This window comes from Lissotriton helveticus, chromosome 2_1 (assembly GCF_964261635.1).
Source record: "Lissotriton helveticus chromosome 2_1, aLisHel1.1, whole genome shotgun sequence".
Lineage (NCBI taxonomy): Eukaryota > Metazoa > Chordata > Amphibia > Caudata > Salamandridae > Lissotriton > Lissotriton helveticus.
The window spans coordinates 729,612,170-729,638,112 of record NC_136059.1 but is presented as its reverse complement, the minus strand read 5'-3'; the positions used below and the strand labels follow the sequence as shown (position 1 = coordinate 729,638,112).

The 25,943-nt window shown below is 47.1% G+C and overlaps 1 long non-coding RNA gene across 1 annotated transcript in view; it reads left to right on the top strand.

Annotated features, from left to right (window-relative positions):
• LOC144819483 (uncharacterized) overlaps positions 1 to 12,203 on the top strand; it is a 109,755-nt gene extending 97,552 nt beyond the window's left edge. Inside the window, exons 2-3 of the long non-coding RNA XR_013607396.1 lie at positions 3,618 to 3,800; positions 11,442 to 12,203. This is a non-coding gene — a long non-coding RNA (uncharacterized LOC144819483). The remainder of the gene's footprint in view (positions 1 to 3,617; positions 3,801 to 11,441) is intronic.
• The last annotated feature ends 13,740 nt before the right edge of the window (positions 12,204 to 25,943 follow it).

Here is a 25,943-nt window from a genome sequence, read left to right as displayed (position 1 = left end):
TCAGGCCTATGCCCACTACAGATTTGACTCACCCACAGATGATGGGCACAGAATGTGAGTGATGATGTCATGGGAGATTCATGCACCATGGGTCAGGTTCACAATAACAGTTGAACCTCTGCATATCAGCAGGGATGCCCCAGTAATTGTGCCTTACAGCAGACATCCCTTGCGCCATCATGGATGTGCCGCATTTACAAAGCTGTGCGCTGTGGGCCAAGTATAGACAGAAGCGTGAAGCATATGCTGTCATAAAGGTGAAGCACCACTGGAGTTGGGTCGCAAGTGCAATGCAGCTCCAGCAAGGCAAGCGGCGATCCGATGCCTAACATGCTGCATCAATTCTTAGGCCTCCTACAAGCAGGCGCAGGGTTGTGACGCAGCATGGCCATGAAAATGACTGAGTGTAAATTGGTAAATTTCACACTGCCACTGTTCGGAGGTGTTTGTGTGCTGGAAGGCCCCCCCTGTGCAGGAATGCACAACTGCGGTGCAGGGCCTTACAATATGACACATTTCACAGATGCGTCATGTTGAAGATACCCCACAGCATGGAAGTGGCGTAGCGCTGCTGCGCCACCAAAGTTATGCTACTGTGGCGCAATAGTTGCATACACGGCTCGTATAGCTGCCCCCATATGTATCTGACATATCCACACCAATGTTACATAACACTTCATTCAACTCTGATACTGAGTACTCAATATGAACTACATGTCCCATAATGCAAAGTATGAGATTAGGAAAGTGGGATGGATGTTGTCAGCCCCCTACCCCCTTCACTGCATAAATGACTTGAAATTACCTGTTCCCCCTTTTCATACATATTCATGATACACACCTGCATTGTCATTTCACCTTCCCCTACACAACAGGATGGCAGTGGATTTGTTTACAGAATGTGGATGGCCCAGGATTAATACAAAATGGCTGCAAAATACTTCCTGTGATGTATTTCCTGTCTCCCACTACCTGTATAACATTTCCTGTATGATATAATGTGTTCCGGGTCATTATCGTAATTTACGGCGCAAAATCGTAGTTTCCGGGGCCGCGTCGTAATGCGCGTGCGCGTGAACTACGATCCGGAACCGGAAACTACGATTTCGTGCCGTAAATTACGAAAATAAACTAGAACACATATTTTCATACAGGCAAGCAAATACATGAAGTGGGAGACAGGAAATACATCACAGGAAGTAGTTGGCAGCCATTTTGTGGTCATTCTGAGTCATCCTCTATCACTGATCAGATCCTCAGGCATCCTGCTGCTCTCATCTCACCTAATTCCCTATAATGGCTGAGGAATATGAGGAGAGAGCCCCTCCTTTCACAGACAGGGAATTGGACATCTTGGTGGAGGGGGTGCTGGAGAAATTCCCTCAGCTATATGGGGACCCTGAGCAGCAGCTGAGCACTGCAGCCCGGGGCAGGCTATGGGCCAACATCGCCGAGCGCTGCAGTGCAGTGGGAGTGGCCAGCAGGAGGCCTAGGGCGTGCCGCAAGCGCTGGGAGGACCGGAAGCGGTGGGCCCGTACCAAGGCTACCGAGCTGGCTGGCCTGTCCTCCCAGCACCATGTACATCGTCCTCGCCTGTCACCACTGTACAGGAGGGTCCTGAGAGCAGCTTGGCCGACCCTCCATGCTCAGCTGGAGGAGCACGAGCAGCATGGACCTAGTAAGTGCATCATATGCAATATGAGTCTGGGAGTATGATGTGAGTGAAACAGTGCTGTACCATTGTGTGTTCCATGCCTCCATTAGCCAATTGCATGTCCAAGCAGCAGTCACCAGGTTTCAAGAGGCACACTGTGGCATATGTACTATACAGGCCAGGGTGCATTTTGGGAGTTGTAGTTTTCTCATGACAACTGGGTAAATGCGCCACACTCATGCATCCATATTGAATACTGCTCTGCCAGCACCACTACAATTGAACCAAGTCAATCATAACAGATGTGTGCATTGGATGAGCGATGGTACAGAGACTGTCCAGTCTGCACATGGCAGGCCATAGGGGATTGGATGTTGTGATTAGCATTGCACCTGTAGCGTTGTGTTCCAATTGAGACAGATCATCATGTGCTTTGGAGTCATGACAGATTTTGAGATCCTTGCATCACTCACAAGTTTACATAGTTTGGCAAGGTGTGTCCACTGACAGACGTCTCACCCTCAGTGGCCTATATGACATTTCACATGTACAGGTAGCTGTCACAACCGCCCACCACTGTTCATGGGTGTACTGCACTACCTTGTAAGTCAAGTAAGGCACTATGTGGCACTGGATTGTTCGAAGATGTGTGGGGACATCAAAAGGCCAGACACACAATGCAGCTAGAGGAGTACTCCAGACCCCACGTGGATGTGTGACCCACATTTGTCTTGTCCCATACAATGCTACAAAGCAGATGACACTTGTCCAGACTTTCAATAGCTGCTAATCCATATCAATGGCCAATACCTATCATATCTGGACTCTTCATGTTCTCCTATGGTGGACTTGTAGTTGAACTGGCACATGCAGCAGTGACACGACACACAGATCACAACAATGCAAAGGTTGAGGTTTGGATAATGCAGTTGCGCAAGCCACAATAATACACATGAGATGTCCATGTGAAACTCAAATCAGTATATGACAGTGTGCATACATGTAATGTAAGTGCATGGACAGAATGGGGGTTGGGAGCACACTGCCTCACAGTCCCAGCACGGTTTGTCCCTTTGCATCCTGGTAAATGCTGTACACAGTTCAAACTTACTTAGGAATAATCTGGAGCCATACACCAATTTTGCAGCTGACTTTGCTGTATGTCTCTAGACACATGTTCCTGTAATGAGCGCTTCATCAGTAGAGAGCAGCAGTTTCAGAGAGCAAAGTAAATCATCTGGGTTTGCTGTGTGCCTGTGAGTGTTACTGTGATCTGAGAGGAACTTGGCAGCATTCCCTGCAAACACAGATGATTCAGGAGTAAGTTAGTACTGTAAACAGCATTTTCCCGGATGCAAAGGGGGCAAACTGTGCTGGGACTGTGAGGCAGTGTGCTCCCAACCACCATTGAGTCCATAAGGACTGATGGGCAGATCAACAAGGCACCTGCGCACCGCCATAGGGTCACTTTAGTGACGCAGCGGCGGAGCACACAAAGCGCCATGCAGCAGGATTATTACAACGTGACGCACACAGTGCAGGAGTGCATCCTAAAAGTGGCTGATTGTAACTACAAGATTTCACTCAGTTACTATTATGGCCAAACGGATTGAAATCTACGCACCCTCTTGAAGCAGGTGTAAGGATTGCCGCAGCATGTCAGCACTCCAGCAAAGCCCGGCTATTCCACCGGGGATGCATCACACATCTGCCACCCAAGCGCCACGCTGTGCCGCTTTGTACATGCGGGCCATCAGGGGTGACGCACGGGTGGGCCGATGCGTTGCAACTCATCAGACACACCTCTGCTGATTAGCGAGATGCGCCAGTAGTTGTAAATCGGCCCCTGATAACTATACAGTCTGATCAGAGGCAAACAAATTCGGACCTAGGCTATTCAATGTATGTGTAGCGTCATGCATGGAACAACCACCACATCAGGATTTTGCTTACACTTCTGCAGGCACGGCTGGTGAGACAGGAGATCCGCAGGAACAAGTCCGGAGAAGGAGACCATCAGTTCGGCGGAGGCTAAACCCTCTTTCCACCAGCGATGAAGAGGAGGAGGGAGAGGAGGAGGAGGGGCCCTCAACATCTGCAGGCCAGGGGGTTTCACCCACCCGGGATGAAGAAGAACATGACACTGGTACTATGTCCCGGGTGGAGGATGTGGACATTGAAGGGGGGGTTGAAGAACCAGACACCTCCGACCATGATGTGGGGGATGGCCACTCAGCCACACATACCTCACCAGTGGGTCAGGAAGAGGTGTCCCCGGGGCAGGGCAATGTTCAACCTGGGCCTGCCATCAGCCCCTCCCTACCTCTAGCGTCTCCCATGCCATCGGGGGCTCCAGCTCAATCCCCTGATACCTGTCCCCCTCCTCGTAGCCGCCAAGCCGTACCCATCCGCTCTGGACCTGAGGCACCACATCCCTTCTGGGTCCCCCCCGTGCCGGTGCTGTTCCTCCCGTGGCTGTGCCAGGGGACTTGAGTTGGATGGTCGAGGGTGAATTGGACATGTCCGCTCGCATCTTGCTACAGGTGTGTCTGGAGATACGCTCGATGCAAGCGCACATAGTCCGATCATTGGACAACCTCACCACCCATGTCCAGTCCATGAACACGGACATAGTAAGATCTATGGACAACCTCGGCACCCAAGTCCAGTCCGTGAACACAGCCATAACCTCTTTCATCTCCCAAGTGCCTTCCCATACCACTGTCAATGTGTCCCCCTGTCCGTTGCCCCACACTGTTTCCCCCCATACTCCTCGTGTGTCACGTTCCCGTGTGGTGCCTGGTCCTGCATCAGCCAGCCGTGTGGATGTGTCCAACCCAGAGGATCTAGACATTGTGGTCCTGGAGGATGACCAGAAAGACACTTGACTGTTGGACTGAGACATTGTTTCGGACGGAGATTTCTTTTTCCCCTTGTGAATAGACTGGTTCCCATGACGCTACCTGACGTATTATATTTGTTTTGCCCCACCCAAATCCAAGTTCCATTCTCCTTCTGCATTAAGATAATCATTTGTTTTGCTTTCTCCCTTCCAAACGGACGGTTTGTTTGTGTTCCTACATAAATAACTTGCATAATTAGACTTTGTCTGACTAGTTTGACTTCATTTTGAATGTTTATCCCCAAATATAGACACATATTTAGTAAGTCACATTCTCTGCACATGACAACGTGTTGCTATGATGTGTTACACTTGTACCTGTCACACACACACACACACACACACACACACACACACACACATGCCTACATTGTCAGAAGGGACATGGTACACAACAGGATATTACTTTGGTAGATATTTATTGTCTAAATACTCCTAAGGAGCCCAAAACAAATTGGCCATGTCAATGGCGGTCATGTTTGCGTTTCCGCAATAGTGGGGGGGAGGAACGCGGTGAGGGGTGAGGTTGAGGTGGTCGCCTTCGTGTCTGTGGGTGTTGTCCAGGCTGATCAAGAGGTGCAGGTGCCAATGATGTCTGCACATTAGGTGTCTGTGGCTGGAAAAGGGCTGGTTGTTCAGGTGGTTGAAGTGACTGTGCAGAGGTTGGTGGTGTTTGCGCAGGTAGTGGCGGTGGTGGGTGTGACTGTGCAGAGGTTGGTGGTGTTTGCGCAGGTAGTGGGGGTGGTGGGAGTGACTGTGCAGAGGTTGGTGGTGTTTGGGCAGGTAGTGGGGGTGGTGGGAGTGACTGTGCAGAGGTTTGTGGTTTTTTGGCAGGTAGTGGGAGTGTCTGTGCAGAGGTTTGTGATTTTTTGGCAGGTAGTGGGAGTGTCTGTGCAGAGGTTTGTGGTTTTTTGACAGGTAGTGGGAGTGTCTGTGCAGAGGTTTGTGGTTTTTTGGCAGGTAGTGGGAGTGTCTGTGCAGAGGTTTGTGGTGTTTTGGCAGGTAGTGGGGGTGTTGGGAGTGACTGTGCAGGGTGCAGGTGTGTTTGGGTACCTTGGCTGTGGTGCTGTGCAGTTGGTGTTACAGGTGTGGGGATGTGCTGTCCTACAGGCCGACATGATTGTTCCCCTCCCTGCGTTGGCCGTGAAGGTAGACTTTGGATCACTCTCACCATGCCCTCCATCATCTTCATGGCCAAGGCATGGTGTCTTGCACTCTCTTCCCTTTGGATGGATATCAGGTCTCTCATAGTTCTAGACATTTCCTGCCAAGTGCTATTCATCCCATCCAAAGCATGGGCCATCCTGTCCACCACCTGAGGGAATTGGGCCATGTCCTGCAGGGACCCAGAAATGTCGGACAGGGTAGCCCCTATGGCCCGAATGTCCTGCCTCACATCTGCCTGCTGTTGGAAGAAGTCCTGCTCCCACTGGCCACCATCGCCACGTGCAGACCCCCTCTGCTGGTGTCTGCCAGGGATGAGATGAGCAGGTCCAACAACAGGGGGGGGGGGCAGGTAGAAGTCTGTGGGCAGGAGTAGGGCGCCCAGGGGATATCAGGTCCACAACAGGGCTGGTACTTCCCACAGTTGTTGGAGAGAATGGCTGGGATAAACTGCGTAGGGAAGAGTGGGTAGGGGAACCACCATGTCGGTCACGGACGTGAGGGCTGTGACTGAGTGATATCTGTGAGTGGATGTGTGGGAGCCGTGGATGGTTTGATGTATGCGGTGTTTTTGATGGTTTGAGAGGAGGCGGACGGGCGTGGCTTGTCAGAGGATGTGAGTCCAGGACCTCAGTATTGTCATCCCCGGAGTCAATAGGAATGTACTCATCATCCTCTAAGTCAACGTCCTCTTGATCTTCATCATCCTCCTCTTGGGCATGAGTTGCAGCCGACATTGCTGCCTGTAGGATCAGAGGATTCTCCCCTTGGATTGCCCGTCGGCCACCACTGGTTGTCGGGCTGTCTGCCTCTCCCTCAGCATCACCTGAAAGTCAGAGGTTGCAACTGTATTAGTGATTGACCAGGTATTACATGTGCAGCAACACCAGGGTTGTATTTACTGCACTTTGCATCAGCAGATGAGGATCATGTGATCATGTTAGGGTACCACCACAAATGGCCACTCACACCATAGCACTGAGGTGTTACACGGAGATCTACATGATACTAGCAAACTCACCAGCTCCAGCCCCAACTCTCTGTCCCTTTGCGTTCCCTCCTGGTGTATCCTGCTGCACCTGTCTCATCATAGTTGTTGTAGAAATAGCTGTAGAGGGTAGAAACAACATTCTCAACGATCTGCCTCACCAAATGACAGACCTGCATATGTGTCACTCCTGGTCTGTATTTCACTTTCTAATCAACAACTGTTGATTCCATGTAAAAGGGGATCTCGATCTCTGTAAAGGCTTTGAAATCTAAGCTGTTGACACTCCTCATGCCCGATTTACCTGTGGGACAGGTGCGCGACGGTTTCACAGCTGCAGCCAGGATGTCATGCAAGCCCCGGGATGGTGTCCGCTGCAGTCGTCTCATCCTGTCAGCACCTGTGATGAGAAATACATGTCCATATTTTAGTACAACAGATTGTGGCTATGAGATCAAATAAATTGTCTTTAGCCATTTGTGGATAATCAAGGACGATGTGCAGCATGTGTAGCTCATTGACTTAACATGTGGGCACCTGCTCACAAGCAGCATTTGCTAGCTTACAGCCATGCAGCACTGACATCAATAAGATGACACATCAACTGACGAACTTGTATGAGAAGGTTACTGATTTCACCCTTACCATTGTGACAGACTTTTTCCATGGGTGTAATGTTGTCTGTTGACAAATCAGAAAGGAGTACATGTGTAAGATTTGCAGTTGTCAGGGGCCTGATGTTGCCCATTTGTGCTTCCCTACCCATGAGGTCACACAGCTCATTTTTGAATGAGCGAACACAGATTACTAATGTCCATCCTTTGAGTGTTCTCTGTTCCCAAGCTCCATTTCCAACATCATGGTACTACTTACATGACAACAGATGGTGTCTTGTGCAGCAGACATCCAAACCTCATATTTCATACACTCACCTATACATTTGAATATGGTAGAAGGGAGGCAAGCTGAAGACAACATTTGGTTTAGATCACACATTGCAGATGAGGTGAGTAGCTTTGAATCTTACCACCTGCACAGGATTATCCTGCTGCCCTTCAGCAAAAACATTTAGCAGGTGTAACTGCATGAAGATTCTCCTTAGCAGCCCCTACACCCATCTCACAGGTACACAACTGGCACCAGTGTGTGCCTCAGCCATACCAATGTCATGTTGATTTGACCATGTTAATGTTGCTAGGGATTTAGCATATCATTGAATTGCAAGCCTGTTGTGTTGTGGACGTTTCTTATGACACATTGTGCTATTGTATCTCCATTGTGCACACACTTGGCATACATGTTGTGTCAGCATCTCATTTGCCACCAGGGTCTCATCAGCCATGTGTTCAAATGCCCTATGTGAGCATATTGTGATGCAGGATAACAATGTTGTACAACACATACGGTGGAGGTGAAAGGCACAATTAATAAGCATTCAGCAAGCTTGACTTACCGTGGCCCTGAACCGGAGCAGTAGGTGGTCCCTGGACAGATGTCAAGTCCAACCTAGTAGCAGAAGTCAGTGGGCGTCTGGGGTTCTGGGAGGACAACATTGTACCTACAATGATAAGTTTGTTTAGCAACTTTACATTCCTGCTGCCACATGTGATGCATTCAATTTCTGGCACAGGACGGGCACAAGCAGTCATGGTATAATAATAATAATAATAATCCACATTTGTAAAGCGCACAATCACCCGCAAGGGTCTCTAGGCGCTGGGGGCCGTCGGGAAGATTAAGCGAGCTATGCCCAGAGTCACATGGTGCTGGGCTAACCTGCCGCCGGAGCCGGGGATCGAACCCTGATCCCCAGATTCCAGCGTCAGTCGCCCTGGCTGCGGGGCCACACCTCTCCCACACCGTTGCAAAAGTGTGTCATACAATATGTAACGAGTGATCCCACATATAACTTAGATTGGGCCCACTACCTTGATGCTACCTACGTCACAATGACATGCCTACGAATCCATAGGTTAAGTCCACTATCGTGTTTTGTTGATGTCCGGAAATTATCCATCCAATGTACGCAGTACATGATCAGCTGTGTGGACTGTGCTGAATGAAGTATGTATGACAGATTAGCAGTTGGACAGTGTATGCATTGTCAATACTACAGAGACTGGTATCTCACTGTTTGGTCTTCATTTCCGTATCGGTGCAAATAGACTTTCTTGATTAGGTCTACAGACACTATTACAATATGGTGTGTACACCCTTTTGACTTGTTGTGGCCCTCGATTACAGGATTGCTTTCCCCGTTCTGGGTTTGTTGGTGTAATACATGTTGGGTACCACAATTACAAAGGTATGATGAGCCAAGACATTTTATGATTTGTCTTTTGCTGTTCACAAATGTCATATGTTAAAGGTGAATGTTCATTGACACCTCCAATTGTAATGCAGCAAATGTAGCATAAATGGTTGACTTACATAGCTGGCCACTATTTGTCCCTCTGTCGTCTTCTGACGATATCTACATTTTGACCATCTCCTGTCCACTTTGACCTACCAGTTAGTGTGGTTGACATGCCTTCCTCGGTACGTTGCCCATTCCTCCTATGCGATGCGGTGACCTCTGCTACTGCAGTTGTCTGTGATCTGGCTGGATGTGTCAATGGGTGAGAAGAGAGAAAAGTTGACAAATGGGAAAAGTGCTTTTGTAACGTTTCGGGGATTTGCCCATATCTTCTGTGTGATAACAGTACTGTGCGGAACTGCCGCAGACAGGGCAGGTAGGAACAGTGGTGTGTTGGGGATGGAATGGCGTGGCAGAGTGGGAATTGGACAACAGGATATGTGTTGGACATATTTACATCAGAGGATACTCTCACCATCTACTTTGTGATTTAGGCTGGCACAGGGTGAAGTACTTTTTGGAGATTTTGTGGCAGGTTTACGACCCCCTAGAAAAATGATTTACACTGTTGTTGCATCACTTCTGTGACACGACAGTGGTTTACAACAGACAACACATTTAGGATTATTTGCAATGTGACGCTACTAGGGTGAAACGTCATGTTGTGAGGCCCTGCGCAACGTCAGCTTGGAGTTAGGCAGGGTGTGCACTCCTTTGGGATATGCCGCGTACCAGTGAGTCAGTGTAATCTACGTGATTTCACAGTATCACTTATCAGAGGCCGCTGCGACGCAACCTTACGCCTGCTTGAAGCAGACGTAAGGAGTGGCAAGCACGTTAGGTATGGGCAGTGCATGGACATTGTTGGAGTAGCAACGCTGATGCGACACAACTTCAGCAAAGCCCCCCTAGACACCATCAGATTCAACACATATCTGTTTATCCCTGCACCACAGTGCACCACCATATGTACACGACACATCCGTGTTTGCGCAAGGCTTGAATTGCATGTCACATTGGTACTGGCGCTTCCCTGCTAATGTTTGTCTTTAGCTAATTCATTTATGTAACGTAATTTAAAATTTCCATTTGTCATTGCACATTTTCTGTCATTATGTACAGTTATTGAATTAGCTGGGTTGTGTATGTATGGCATCAGTACTGTGCACATGTTTTTAATAGGGTGGTGGGTATTAGCCTTTTCGGAAGCAAAGGTTTCTGGGACTTGTGGTGCTACGTAGTGGGTGACACACGAGTCTCTGACTAACCATATATATTTATGCATTTTGGACAATTTCCATGATCACTATGACAGTGTAACACAGACAATCTCTTCATGCACTTTTGCTTTTCATTCCACTTACCTGGTACCACGTAGCGGACGTCACTAACAGGCAGCCCATGGACCAAGTGGGGGTGTATAGTTGTTAGGATATCCTCTTCCAGTGGGGTGAGCTGGATGCGGGGTCCAGGGCATGCAGCAGGGAGGGCTCTCCTCAGTTCTATCCTGGAGAACTTTTCCTTTACTCTCTGCTTTTCGTCCTGCCACTTTTTTTAATGTCCTGTACACTTCGCCTCTCCACCCCCAGGGCTGAGACAGCAGTGGCTATCTGCTGCCATAGTTGTTGCTTCTGTGCACCACTGGTGCAATATGGTGGTAGCCCATATAGGCGCTTGTGGTGCCTTACTATGTATTCCACGAGCATGGTGGTCTCCTCTGCTGAGAAATTTCTCTTTCTGCGCATCTCCATGGTCTCTGGCACTGGAAGCGTTGTCGTAACAGTCTCTCAGTGGCCAAACCTGTTCCTTCACTGTGTGCTGCTTTTATGTGTGTTGTGGTACTGGCCAATTAGTGTTAATTGGCTTTAGCTGGAGTGTGGTGGGGGATGGTAGGCAGTGGCAGCATACACCATGGCAAAATGGAGCTGTTGGCTGGTATTGGCTGCTGTGTGTCAGCTGATCCATGCTGGGGGATGGGTGGACCTTGGCCAGGTGTTTCCCCTTAGCTAACATGCCCAACGGCCCAAAAGCGTAATTTACGCCCCGCAATCGTAAAATACGCCCCGTAATCGTAATATACGCCCCGCAATCGTAAATTACGGCACAGTGCCGTAAATTACGATTTTGAGCCATAAATTACTCCCCGGCGGCGGACGTAAAGTTAGTTGTCTTAAATCCAATCTGTGAATACCGAAAGTAGTACGTTTATTCTGTGAATCCCGAAAGTAGTAAGTGCATTCTGTGAATTCCAAAAGTAGTAAGTGCATTCTGTGAATACCAAATTGTAGTAAGTTTAGGATTTTGTCTTAAGTTCATTCTGTGAATCGGGCCCATAGTCTTTTCTGCATACTCATATACTCTCTCTCTCTCTTATTAGGAAATCCTTCTGCTGCCTGGTCCTGGTCTTATGCTAGAGTTGTAGAACATCGTGGGACACCTAGACTTTTTCTTCTTACCTTCTTCCCCTCGTTTACCACTGGTGTTTTGACTCAGTTGGTTACAATGAGCGACTAGGGTGGAGTTGGGACCTTTCATTGTGCATATTGCTCCTGTGGAATCGTACGTAGACCTGACAATCAGTAATGCCACCAAAGGAGCAAATTACAAGATGAGCATTCTATGGAAACCTAAACCCTTCCTCCCACAGGACGACATTAAGCTGGCGGTCCAAGCTCTTGTGTTGCCCAGGTTGGACTACGGAAGATCCGCACTATGCTGCATACCTAGATACAAACTGGCTTCTCCCTAAGGTCCTCCCTTAACGTTGATGCCAGACTTGTCTCCGGAACAAAAAGAAATATTCACATATACTGGGCTCTAAAAACACTGAACTGGCATCCTTACGAGTCAATAATACAACTAAAGGTTGCATGCATGACTCATTAAGCCCTACATTTAAAAAAAACAGATATTTGTCACAAAAGCTCGAATTTTCGGGGATGCAGATTTTATCGAATTACAAGCTCCCTGCTACGGAAACTATAGACTTTCACAAAAAGAAAACATGCTACAAAGCCTTCTCAGGTATCGCACTGAAGATATGGAACTCTCTTCCGCAGGATGTCCGCCTAATCTAGTCTACCTACACCATTTAAAAAAGAAGTGAAAACAATTCTGATGTACAAGTTTTTGCCCTAAAGTAATCACCTTATCCTTTATTAATAAAACCTTATGTTTTATTGATTGTATTATTGCCTACTATTTGTGTATGGTGTATGACTACTTCATTGATGACTCTCTATAGATGTCAAACGTACAATTCTTTGTTCATATATCTTACAAGTTTCTCTTTTCAAAACTATTTCCTGCCTTCCTCTACTGTAAAGGGCTCTGATACCCTCTAGGGTCTTGTTCGGCCTTTATACAACTTTATAAATACATTAAATAAGAATAACATTTCTAAAAGTGGCATTTTCAGAATAGTAAATTAAAATCTGAAAACACCATAACTAGGATTTTAAATTAGGACTCCAGAGACATCACACATGAAACAGTTATCCCTTCCCACCTAGAAATTGCGCTCATAATCTGTAATAAGGCAACTCCAATGTTGTCCTATGGGAGAGATAGGCCTTGAAGCAGTTAAAAATAAATGTAATAGTTTTTCACTAGTAGGACATGTAATACTTAAGAATATATATCTCCAACTTTTTAAATAGACTGCACTGTGGGATGGGGGCTGTGTAGGGTCTACTGTTGAGGTAACTTATGTGTATTAAAAAGGAAGGTTTGGACCTAGGTTTATTCTGCCAGGTCAATATGGCAGGTTAAAACAGCACACACAGGCTCTGTATTGGCAAGCCAGAGACATTCTTACAGGGCTACCTAATTGGGTGGCGCACTCAGTGCTGAAGGCCCACTAGTAGCATTTCATTTGCATGTCATGAGCATTTGTAGTGCACTTTACTAGGGACTTATAAGTAAATTAAATATGCCAATCGGGTATAGACTAGTGTTACCATGCTTTAAGGAGAGAGCAAAAGCACTTTAGCAGTGATATGCAAAACCAAATTCAACAATAAGTAGGATGAGGAAGGCAAAAGGTCTGGAGATGACCCTGCATAAAGCGGCCCTCTGTATTGAAGGGTAACCATTCGATTGGGCATCATGGCAAGCTAATCGCCTTAACTGGATAGATCAAATGTATGCATGTAAGCTGCTCAAGTCACTTCCTGCTCTTTGGATGGAATTCCGACTCTGGCCCGGGGAGCAGTGGTGTTACCTCCAACTGTCCCAGTGCCTGCGAGCCACATTGAAGGCCCAGCCAACAGAGTTCCCCTTCTCTCCTATTCTCCAATACTGAAACACTCTGGGCAAGTACAGTGGAATAGTCTCAGGACAGCATGGCATGCTCATCAAGTCCCTACATACTGGCCCTTCCTCCCATATTTCCTGACTTACCTGACAGGTACTGCTGGGTACAACTCACTTACATAAGGGGTGGTTGACCATTTTGGTGGCTCATGAGAGGGTTTTTAGGGAATACAGATTGAAGTTCCTTTATTTCAAGGTATTTCATGACTAGTACTAGTCACTGTGGAAATTGAACTGGCCAATCTGTTACTCCATGATCACTGTTGGAAATGTTATGCAGAACGCTTTAATCTGTACTATATTCTCTGGTCTTGCACAATATTAGTTAGATATTTAGCAGCTGTATGGACTCAATTACGCCGTTACAGCCTGTTCTCCATTTTTCCCATCCCCCAGCTAGCTCTCTTACATGATACGTCAGATGTGCCTGATCTGATGACTCATGAACACCGGTGGTTAGTCACCTCCCTTGCTGTGGCCATGCTTTGCGTTCTCCAGCATTGGAGGCAACCCACTACACCCAGATACAATGAGTGATGGCTGTAACTTCATATGGTGACTGGTCATGAGCTCATCTCAGCCAAACTGAATAAATGACTTGGTCGGTGAATTTCACGTAGCTAGCATCGTACTTGCTTGCTCGTACAGCTGTACGAGTCGGGCGGAAAACACGCATACAGCTCGTAGTTTTTCCTGCCGGATCGCGTTTGGTGCAATTCCGATCCGCATCGGATCAGCCCCTTAGTGTTAGGTGGTGTAGTACCCCTATTTAATCTTTCACCCTGTGTCAGAGCCCCCAAGATGCGGAAAATCAGCATAGTTGAGACTGATTTATGGAGTTCCCAACCCTGATGAATTCCTAAGGGCAGAAATACGTTGGCTGGGCTGATTGCAATTTGTTTTGATATTTGTATGCTTCTTTTCTGTTATTGTATTGAGCGTGGCTCCTAAACAGTGTTGTCACAAAAAGTTGAGAGTGGTAGTTGAAGTAAAGGTGGAAACAAAACACTAGTGCAACACTGAATGGCCCACACTGCCAATGTCAAGTTGTTTTATGTAGTGGCCGATGTGTTTTTATTCCCTTTTATATGTTTTCATTGTAGTGTCTATAGTAAGTGCTTCCGAACCTGCTTCGTCCCGGAATCTATCTTCTGTTTTGTTACTCGCACAATCATGCAAATTATCTTTTTACTGCACTTAAAACTCAATAAACCTTTTTAGAAACCCATGTTGAATGGGTTTCTGCTTTCATCATAGATTAGATACAAACCAAGGGGCCCATTTGTATGACGGGCGATTCTTTGATAAGAAATGTAAGTACAAGTCGGGCTATGTTAAGGTCCACTTGCACTCCGTGCTCAAGAACCATTCATAGGAAGAGGTTGATAAGATTAACATTGTATAATGATAAGACTCCACCACGTATAAATAACCATTCTACACAAAGAACAAGCTCCCAAATGCTTAGTTTTTATCAGAAATTCCACCCAAAAATGTATTTATTTTGCTATTTTGGAGAGCCTACACTAGAACCAAGAGCACAATTAAACACCCTACTCTCATTATAAAACTAAAACAAACAGTATAATGGATCTACAAGGTAACTAGAATCTTGTATCATGGTGTACACAGTTCAAAATATATTACGCCAACTTCGCCAAGCTAAGAAGGCGGCGTATTAAATAAACAGAGATGCTGGAGTCCGCAATCCTTTGAAACTGCTGTACTTCTTTTTATGGAATTTGAAGTGATAGAAAGGGAAGGCCTAAGAGGATAACCACAATAAGGGGCCCATTAGGATTACGGACGGATTGCCACTACCCGCATGCGGTAGTGATCCGCCCGTGATCCGACCCCGCCCGCCACCCATTTACCCCGCCATATTACTATGGCGGGGGGACCGCGGCCGACTGGAAGGCCGTCCACCGCTTTTCCGAAAGGTCAACTTGTTGACCTGGCGGAAAAGGGCTTAATATGGTGGCGGTGTCTGTCATACACCGCCAGCCATATTACCATGGGTGCAGTAACATGCCTTTCAGTGGCGGCATTGCCGCCACAGAAAGGCATGCAGGAATAGATTGCGGGAGCCCATTGCGGGCCCCCAGGGACTCTGGTGGGTGGGGGAGTGCACATGGGGGGTACCTATGGTACCCCCCAGAAGTTCCTTGCACAACATGCCTTCCTGGCATTGTGGCGGGCGGTGCTGAGTGCATCCCTCGCCACAATGACAGGAATGCAGGATGCGCCTGCCACTGTGGCGGGCGCATCCTAATTGCCCCCACGGGACCCCGCCCTTATGGCGGGTGTTCCCGTTTCCCGATAGGATGGTGGGCGGACAAAGTCGACCCGCCATCCTAATGACCACCTTAGTTTTCAGGGGTAATCATTTTTCATACTACGGAGAATAAAGAAAGCGTGGAAAACATTAGCAAATAGTATAAAATTGAAAATATTACACAATATAGAGAAAAGGCAAAGCTTGATCCAATGCAAGAGTGGTCACCAATATGTACAAGAACACTTCAATAGGAGATGAGGGCCGTAGGGAACATTTAGGGCCAGATATAGGCCGAAATTCGGTAATATCGTCCATTATCGACCGGTATTGGGCATTCGGGATGTAGGGGACCAAAAAGTAGCTGAATCGGTAAATTTACAGAATCGGTAAAGTTTCCGAATCGGTAACGTTACCGAATCGGTAAATTTACAGAATCGGTAAATTTACAGAATCGGTAAAGTTACCGAATCAGAAACTTTACCGATTCTGTGTATTTACCGAATCGGTAAAGTTTCCGAATCGGTAAAGTTACCGAATCGGTAAATTTACCGATTCAGTAAATAAGAAATGGTAAAAATGAATTTCGAGATGTAGGCCCCCTTTTAAATACCGAATTTGTATGAAATTCGGTATTTAAGAGTCGGTATTTACCATGGATTGAAATCAGGTGGTAACCAGGTTCAGGCTATAAAAAAGGCCCCAAAATGCACCATTTACACCAGAATGGCGGCATTCTATGTCATTGCGAGGCGGCTACGGCTCCAGACAGAAGGAGAGAGGGTCTGGAGGAGGGAGGAGCGGGTGTATAGGCAGAGGATCACACTATTCCAGCTCACTGAGCCTGAGATCCTACAGAGGTACAGGCTGGCCCCACAAACAATCCTGGACCTCATCAGGGACCTACACCCACTTTTGGACCATCCTACCCCAAGGGCGCACGCCATCCCACCCCATGTGCAGGTGCTGTGCAGCCTACACCTGCTTGCATCTGGAAGCTACCAGAGTGTGGTTGCTGCGGTAGGTGGGGTGTCCCAGAGCTGTCTGTCCCGTTTGTTTAAAAAATTCCTTGATGCCATGTTGCAGAGAATGCAGCACTACATTAGCTTCCCTGCAATGCATTCAGAACTGCTAAGGACAAAGACAGACTTCTATCAGATGGCACAGTTCCCTAACAACATTGGCTGCATTGATGGTACCCACATACCAATATGCCCACCTGCTGCCACAGAGTACATTTATCGGAACCGTAAATCCACCCACACCATAAATGTACAGGTGATCTGTGATGCAAAATACGTGATCACTAACATAGTAGTAAAATTCCCAGGGAGTACCCACGACTCCTACATCTTCCAAAACAGTGGGATCTACGCACGCCTGACTGCGGGGGAATTCGGCGAAGGATACTTGCTAGGTGAGACACTGTGTGAAAATCACGAATCGTATTACAGGTGGATGTGTGTGAGCATGTGATTAATGTTAATTTCTTTTTACTAATAGGGGACGGTGCATATGCCCTACGGTCCTTCATCCTCACACCCTACCTCAACCCAACAACACCAAGTCAGAGGAGATACAACAGGGCACACAAAACAACTAGAAAAATTGTGGAGCGCACCTTTGGCATGTGGAAGAGCAGGTTTCGCTGCCTCCATAAAAGTGGAGGGGCCCACCAGTACACACCAATCACCTGCTACAAAATGATTGCAGCCTGTGCAATGCTGCACAACCTGGTGGTCGAGAAGGGCACAGAAGTTGAAATCTCAGATTATGAGGACCATGACGACGAGGAAGCAGTGCCTCAACCACACACATCTGGAGGAGCAATATCAACTGATGGCAGACACAGACGGGAAGAGGTGACACGCAACTATTTTTAAGTAAGTAAGGAGACAAAGACAGGCGTAGTATGCTACAACACTAGTTTAATTTTGTAATGACGTTGGTTTTTTAAAGCACAAAAGTGCAACAAAAAGCATTTAACTGCAATGCTCTCAGTTCTGGTTAACTTCACCATGAACTGTGAAAGTTATTTCCTTGCTCACTTCCCAGTAACACTAGTAGGTTGTTCAACCTGCTCACTGTCTTGCTGGCCTGTGGCCTCAGCATGGCGCCTGCTCCTCCTAGTTTCAAGTACAAGGGTACTTCCAATGCTGCTCCTGCTCGTGCTCTCCTCACTTACAGGCACATCCAGAGCAGCTGTGTGTGCAGTTTGTGCATTCAACAGCGCCTCAAGAGCACTGGTCATCCTGCCAATGCACCTAGTGACCTCATTTGTGTTTTGTGTCATGGCCTCCTGCATGTTGGTGCTTCTCCTGCATAACAGGGATGTGGCAGTGGCCAGGCGGTTAATGGCTGTACTTTGGACATGTGCACGATGCCTATAACATGCCTATAAAATGTGTTTATTGAGTATCTCTTGTTACCCACATCTAAAAACAGTGCAAACCGTTTTAAATAATAACTGTGTCCATGGTTCTACATGTTTCAGACAGTTGGGGGTCCATTAAGATGTCAGGTGGTGGCACCACCGCGGTGTTGGCGGGGCGGAAAGAAGCCCTTTTCCACCCACATAGCAAAACATAGGTCATTTCACGACCGCCGCGGAGATACGCGCACCGCCATCAAAGTGCGCCCGCCACCGCGGCGGTGGGAGCCAATGGAGACTTATCGCCGTGCGGAATGACGTTCGCCCCGCTCCACAAATTAGGATGGCGCAAACAGGCAGACGCACCGCGGCGGAGACACCGCCCAACCAGACACGGCGGAAACTCGACAGCGGAGCACCATAGCAGAGACCCGGTCCTCTCCACCTGGTCATGAACGCCATGGACCCAGCTCTACATGCATCTGGTCATGTACCTGCTACAGCACTACCATCAAATGGGCCGCCGCGGACGCTGCCGCAGGTACGCAAATACACAAAAACAACACACAACACACGGATTGAGACAGGGTCCAATACCACCACAGATACCCTGCTGGGGGTCACAACACATCCACTAGGGCTCCCACACATTACCCACCTGCCAACAAGTCACCCCTTTGCATCCGGGACACACATCAACCACGAACTAGCATCAACGTCCTGTTCCTGGTCACGTCACCACCGCGGTCAACACATGCGCACAATGTAGAAGGCAGAAGGCAGGGCCACTACAAGGCATGGGCAGGGCACAAAGACCACAGGGACACACCACCCACAAACACACATCAACACACCCCATCAAGTCACAGGCCAGGCGCCCATCCTGTGCAGCCCCATGCACACCAACAAGCAACAAGCACAGCAACAAGCAAGCCCAATACACACCCTGCACCACACAACAAACAACTAGGGAGACAGCCACTGCAGGAGTGTCTGACAAGGAACACATAACACCAGTGCCTCACACACTGAAGGCTGCCAATACTTCCCAACACATATACACACAAATAAACACACACCCTGGGCGTAGGCATAGACAGAACACACACACTGGGATGCCTGCACAGATGCCTGCCCAAAAACAACACACAAACACTACAGGAACACATAGAGAACCCCAATAGAAACTGACATACCCTGTCAGCCAAACTGTGGAAAGGCAATGGGAGCACAAACACAACATGAGTGAACAACATCATCACTCAAGAACAAAACACACACTCAACATACCACAAATCACACAAGAAGTGCACCTGCACAGACCTACACTGCCACATCAAACCAACCACACATGCTCATGAAAGCACAAATCATCAAACTCCACAGGACATCAGGGGATGCACATCAGGCAATGTCAAACTCACATACACACAGCTCTGTATGCACAACAAGAGGTGTGTGCACACCAAGCACAACAGCTACACACAGACATGACTGACACAACCTCAACACACACACCACAAATCAGCACAGCACAAAAACAACAGCACACCCAGGAAGTGAAGCAATCCCACAGCCAACACACAGACATCCAACACAACAACAACAGGATGAACCACTCTGGGATACAAGAGCAGAACTACCTACCTCAGAGCACTGGGCAGCACACACATCCCAAGTGCACATGGGCAATCCTCACTGATAAATAGCTCAAAAACATCACACATAAACCATTGGTGCAATGTCCAGAGTGCAACATCAATCTTGGCCCAAGAACTGCACCCCAAGGCACAGTCTCACAAATGAAGTGATGTGGAGGCACACATACATGTAAACAAAGGGGACAGCTGACATCAAATTCAACCTACTTGCATGTCAGTAGTCGACATGTAAGCGGTGTTCCATACACATCTAGAGGGAGTGCAGACCCACAATGGCTAGGCACAAGTGGCACACATAGGGTATGGCTTCATACCACACACACCATGCCATACAGGAGGAGAAAAGGCACCATGTGCCTGCAATGCATGAGAAACACAAACACAATGCCAGTGAGGAGCAGCAGGGCCACACAGTCTAACCAAACACACTCAAGACTGAAGGACTGGGTTCTTTAAGGCCCAGCGGTGCCAGGGAACAACACCTGAAACCTTCGTGGGTTACCTGCTCTGGCGTACAAGTGACAGAGACACGGGACACTTCCTTCGGCGTCAAAGATCAGCGTTTATTACTGCAGGGATACAGAAATCGCAAGAAGTACAACATAGTGTAGGTTCTGAGAGTCTGCTTCAAATTGCAAAAGGGAATCGCTCCTTTTATACACATTTTCGTCATTGCTCGACATAACGAACAAAAGGTTACAACTCAGTTCCCACAGTAAACTTCAAAAGGATTGCATTCATGTTTTCAGAAGCCCGGAACATGATTATAGTAACATTGCCGGTTCCCAACTGTAAAAGTACATCATCTCGCCATAAGGCACATTCCACTCTAGTTGTAAACAGGCGAAAGAAAGAGACAGGAACAGGTGTAAGAAAGACAGACAACCGTAACAGAAGAGTGTGGGGGCAATATCGGAAGCATGATCACAGGATCAAAGGACTCAAACCTAACATGTGTAAAGCTGAAACAATAGACCAACACAGCAGAATAAGCCTCAAGCTGAGCCATCTGCCTTTGCCGTGTCATTCCCCCGGTCGTAAAGACGACCCCAAAGAATATTCATCTTCCGCCAGAGCTTGGGAATCCCAGGGTCACGAAGCGGACATTGTCCCTTCGCTGGCTACGTGAGGGCAAGAAACAAAATGGATGCCGTATCTAAAATGGAACCCGAGGGTTCAGATGAAAAAACCCGTAAAGGAGACGAACCCTTCTAAGTAGTGTAGCGTAAACGCATACACCTACTAATCTCGTCATTTACGGTTCATAGATACCAAACTCGTCCATATCCGAGAATGCCCAAAACGTCGTAATGATTCTCACGGAACCTCAGACGCTCCTTTTGCCCTCAGGTAGGCAAGCACTAGTCGAAATCAGAATCAATTTCGATATTCATCAGATCATTCAGGTGTTGTTGAAACATCATCCTATCCATCAATGTCTCCTTGGTCACAGATGGCCTTCTTATACACGTTGTAGCACAAAGGCCACATAAGGCAGGACCACACTGCACACAAAGACAACACATGAACAGAAACGTTACAACGACTCCTATGATCATCAGAAGCTTCCAACCCCAAGTCGACATCAGACCCCAAAACCATCCTAGAAGCGTCCAATCTCCCTCGTCCACGTGTATGGACTCCAAGATTTTATGCAACTTTGAGATGGCTTGATAAACAGTTGGAGCATTATCAGGGATGAAAATGCAGCAGCTCGAATGGATTACCTTGCACACACCACCTCTATCTGCAAGTACAACCTCTAGAACCATACGGTTCTGTAGCGTCATAAGTCTATCCGCTTGAAGCTCTGCTGTCAGGTTACCGAGGGCACTTGCAGTAATATTAGCAGTCAATTCCACCACACGAGTCAACTGTCTCAAGTTCCTACTATTAACCATAGGACCCCAAAACGGTAGGAAACCCTTAAAGAAGTCTCCTGCCTCTTGACTGGCAGTGTCCTCTTTACTAACAATGCCTCTCACAACTCTAGTCTTGTGACAGTTTGAGGCAACCGTAAAAGTTGGTGGTAAAAGATTCGCGATATAGCAGGTGCCTGAAAAGTCACGAGGCAACCACGTATAAGCACGATTGTAACTCACAAAATAAGTACCCTTGGCAGTCAGGAAGACAGGGGAAGAGAGCATCGGTAAGACATACGTCTCAGTACAAGCACTCTTCCCAAGCTGAGCTCTTGGTGATTCGACCAAGGCCTTGCAGACAGAAATGGCCGAGATGAGGTACGATCCAAATCAGAGATGAGCTTTTAAGCTGTCTATCACTTACTAACATACTATACTCAACCTCACTCAGATCCTTGTAAGCTCGCACCTCTTCCTCTGGGATAATTGTTGCATCAAAAATATCTTCATCTAAATCAGCAATCGCTATCGCCAAAGGCTTGTGGTACGGGCCGGGACTAAGGTCTGTGGAGCGAGGCTCTCGACGGGGGTAGGAATCTAGTGCACTACGGAACATAGTTTGGAATGCTCGAGCTGACCCCTGGGTGCTGTAAGGAAGAACCAAATACGGAATACCTTTATCCATAGTATGTGGCATTAACCCACACACCCAACAATTGGTAGTATTCATCACCAACTGATGCTGATGCAGGAGTTGGACAAAAGAATTTGTTATAAATTCCGCACGTCTGGCCTGTTCATGTTGAGGCAGAAGATGAAAGGAATGTGGTGAAATAGTGGAAACAGAATTTAGGTCAAGTGAGAAGGAAACGGGTGAAATGGAAGGCAATAATAATTGAATCCCAAAGTACACTCCACCCACTAGTAGCATGGAAACAGTCAAGAACAACATAAAAACCTGAAACAGAAAACATTTTGTTCGAAACATCTTATGCAATTTGGATCTTTGTACCGCCATTTTGTCTATGTCCGACAGCTTAGAAAACTCCATCCTCTAAAAACCGTCCGTGACGTTCTTGACGCACTTCGTTCTGAGTAGCGATTATCAATTCCCAGGAGTTCCCAGAAATTGACAAAAGGCAATCGACCTAGTGTCAGAAACCTGCTAAACAGAAGGAGGTACCCGCACAGCCCTACGGTCAACCCAGATGGTAGGTCTAATCAATTTATCTTTTAATTAGTATAAGTCTCCTAGCTGCAAGGAAAAAAAAAGTACACACACAATATGCAAAATCATAACATTCATGGCAACTGTAAGGGGTAACGTGAATTCAAAAATAAACAAATGCATTAGTCTTTATTGCGCGATCGAAGAAAATATCGAGTCTTTCCAGGTCGAGTTTGCTCTTCAAATAACGGTTCTGATGGCAAAACAGTGTTCGATTGTTCAGGTAACAGTTCAGAACTTGAACTCTCCAATGCTGATGATAACGGTATCGTTTTCGATGATTCGACAGGGATATCTGATTGAACTAAATCGTTCCCTACAGGCTGGGCATCACTAAATGGTACATAGTACAAAGGGGTCTCTGTTTCAGTCGAGGGGACTCCTTTCTTCATCCATGTGTCTACTGGCAAAGGAAGCGGAACCTTCTTGGTGTGGGTGGCATGCACCCAGTGCTTTCTTCCTTCCAGTCGAACTGCAGTCCTCGTCGCCAGTAACACCTGGTGGGGTCCCACGAATCTAGGCTCAAGATTTCGTTTTCGTCCAAAATTTCGGGTAACGACCCAATCGCCAGGTTGGAGCCGATGACCAGGACCTTCTGTTTGTGCCGGTAGAGCCTCGTAAACCTGTTGGTGAATCAAACTCAATTTAGCAGTCAGATCATGAAGATAGTCAATCAACATTGGATATTCAAGTCTGTTAAATTCCTTAGGTCTTGGGACTCCCCAAATGTTCGCAGGACGGCCGAACACAATCTCATATGGGCTAAGCCCTACTCGAGAGTGCACAGTCGCTCTGGTTGATAAGAGGGCTAGAGGCAAAGCATCTGGCCATGAGAAACCAGTTGTGGCCTGGATTTGGCAAGTTTCAGTTTCAGGGTACCATTGTATCCTTCCACTAAACCCGCCGACTGAGGATGATTAGCACTATGGTATTTTTGATGAATACCAAGGCCACTGCATACACTTTTCATCACCCTTCCCACAAACTCACTTCCGTTATCCGACCATACAATCCGTGGCATGCCATACCTAGGGAAATACTCTTTGAGCAACACTTTTGCTGTAGATAGGGCAGTATTATCTTTAAGGGGGTAAGCCTCAATCCATCTAGAGAATGCACAAACTATAACCAAGACATACTTCAGGTTGTTGCATCTCTCCATATGGATGAAATCCAACTGAATAATTTCAAAGGGACATGTAGGAGGGGCAAAATGATCAGGTGGAGTAGGAGTGCCCTTGCCAGGATTGTACATCAAACATATCATGCAATTCTTAACCACTCTCTCCGCACACTTAGTAATTCCCTCATTCTTCCATACTGGGGACAACAACTTACATATGCCTTTTGCGCTAATATGTGACGTGCCATGAGCCATGGTAACAACGGCAAGCACATATGCATCCGGTAACATCCATCTCTGCCTTTCTGACAAATCAACCCAACATCCATTCTCATCTAACTTCCCCGTGCTTTCTTTCCACTGAGTCTTTTCCATCTCGGTAGCCTCATTCTGTATCTCTTTCACACTCTCAACTGTGTCTTCACACATACCAGTCTCCGCTGGCCATCTTACTGAACTCGTAACGTACATTCGATTTGTCAGATCTCTAGCTGTCCCCTTAGCAATCTCATCCGCAAACGCATTACCGCGGCCAACATCATCTGTCACTTTCCGATGCGCACTGCATTTGATTATTGCCACCTGTTTAGGCAATGTAAGTGCATCCAAAAGGTCATTCACAAGTTGTCCATGCTGTATCTTTGTGCCATGCGACGTGAAAAACCCTCGTTCTCTCCACAATCGACCAAAACTGTGCGCTACGCCAAATGCATACTGACTATCGGTAAACACATTCACCCGCTTTCCTTTAGACAACACACACGCTCTCGTCAACGCGATCAATTCAGCTGCTTGGGCCGAATTCTGACTCAATCTCGCAGTTTCCACAACCGTACTCAACGTCACTACAGCATACGCAGTCGTCGTATCACCATTCGGCAACCTGAAGCACGAACCATCAACATACAAAGTACCATCGGGATCTATCAATGGAGTGTTTTTCAGGTCAATGCGACCCTTCGTCTCTTCTTCAGTTCTCAAGTAACAATCATGTGGTGCTACATCATCTGATTCCATGTTGATCGGCAACAATGTTGCTGGGTTCAACACATTACAACGCTTTATCCGTATATGACTTCCCAAAAGTGTCAGCTCATACCCAGACAACCTTGCGCTCGTCAGGTGTTGAGTTTTCGTTCGGTTCAGAAGAGTGTCAACTGCATGCGGAACCATCACCGTAAGCATATTATCCATGACCAAACCTGCGGACTGTCGAATGGACACCGCAGCTGCTGCTGTTGCTTTCAGACAACTCGGTAATGCTCTAGCTACTGGGTCTAAGGTTGAGGAAAAATACGCACATGGGCGTTGTTTGTCGCCAAATTGTTGCGTCAAGACACTCAACGCACAACCATCCCTCTCGTGAACGTACAGTGTGAACGGCTTACTGTAATCGGGAGTACCTAACACAGGAGCCGAACACAACGCATCACGTAATTCCGAAAAACTTTGCTGACATTCTTCAGTCCAAGGCAAAGGAGTCGAAACATCCTTGCACGTGAGAGCTAACAATGGCTTCGCTAATAATGAAAAATTTGGAATCCATTGTCTGCAGTATGACGTAATACCTAGAAAGGCACGCACATCTCTCTGAGTTTTTGGCACAGTCATTCGAGCAATTGCTGCAATTCTTTCTGGGGTCAACCTTCTCCCTTCTTTTGACAATAAGTGACCCAAATAGGTTACTTCTTGACAACAATATTGCAGCTTAGAAGGTGACACCTTGTGATGTAAGTCACATAAATGCTGCAACAACGACACTGTAGTGGTTCTGCAAATAACCTCGGTATCAGCAGCCACTAATAAGTCATCAACGTACTGAATCAAAGCTGCACCCATCGGTAATACAAATGCATCCAGTTGACTTTTAAGGGCTTGACTGTAGATCGATGGACTCTCACAATAGCCCTGTGGTGCGCGTTTAAATCTAAAACTGCGACCACCTAGTGAGAATCCGAATAGATCTCTGCTTTCCTCAGCAATCGGAATGCTAAAGAAAGCATTCTTTAGATCAATCACCGTGAACCAGGAGGCAGAAGCTGGAA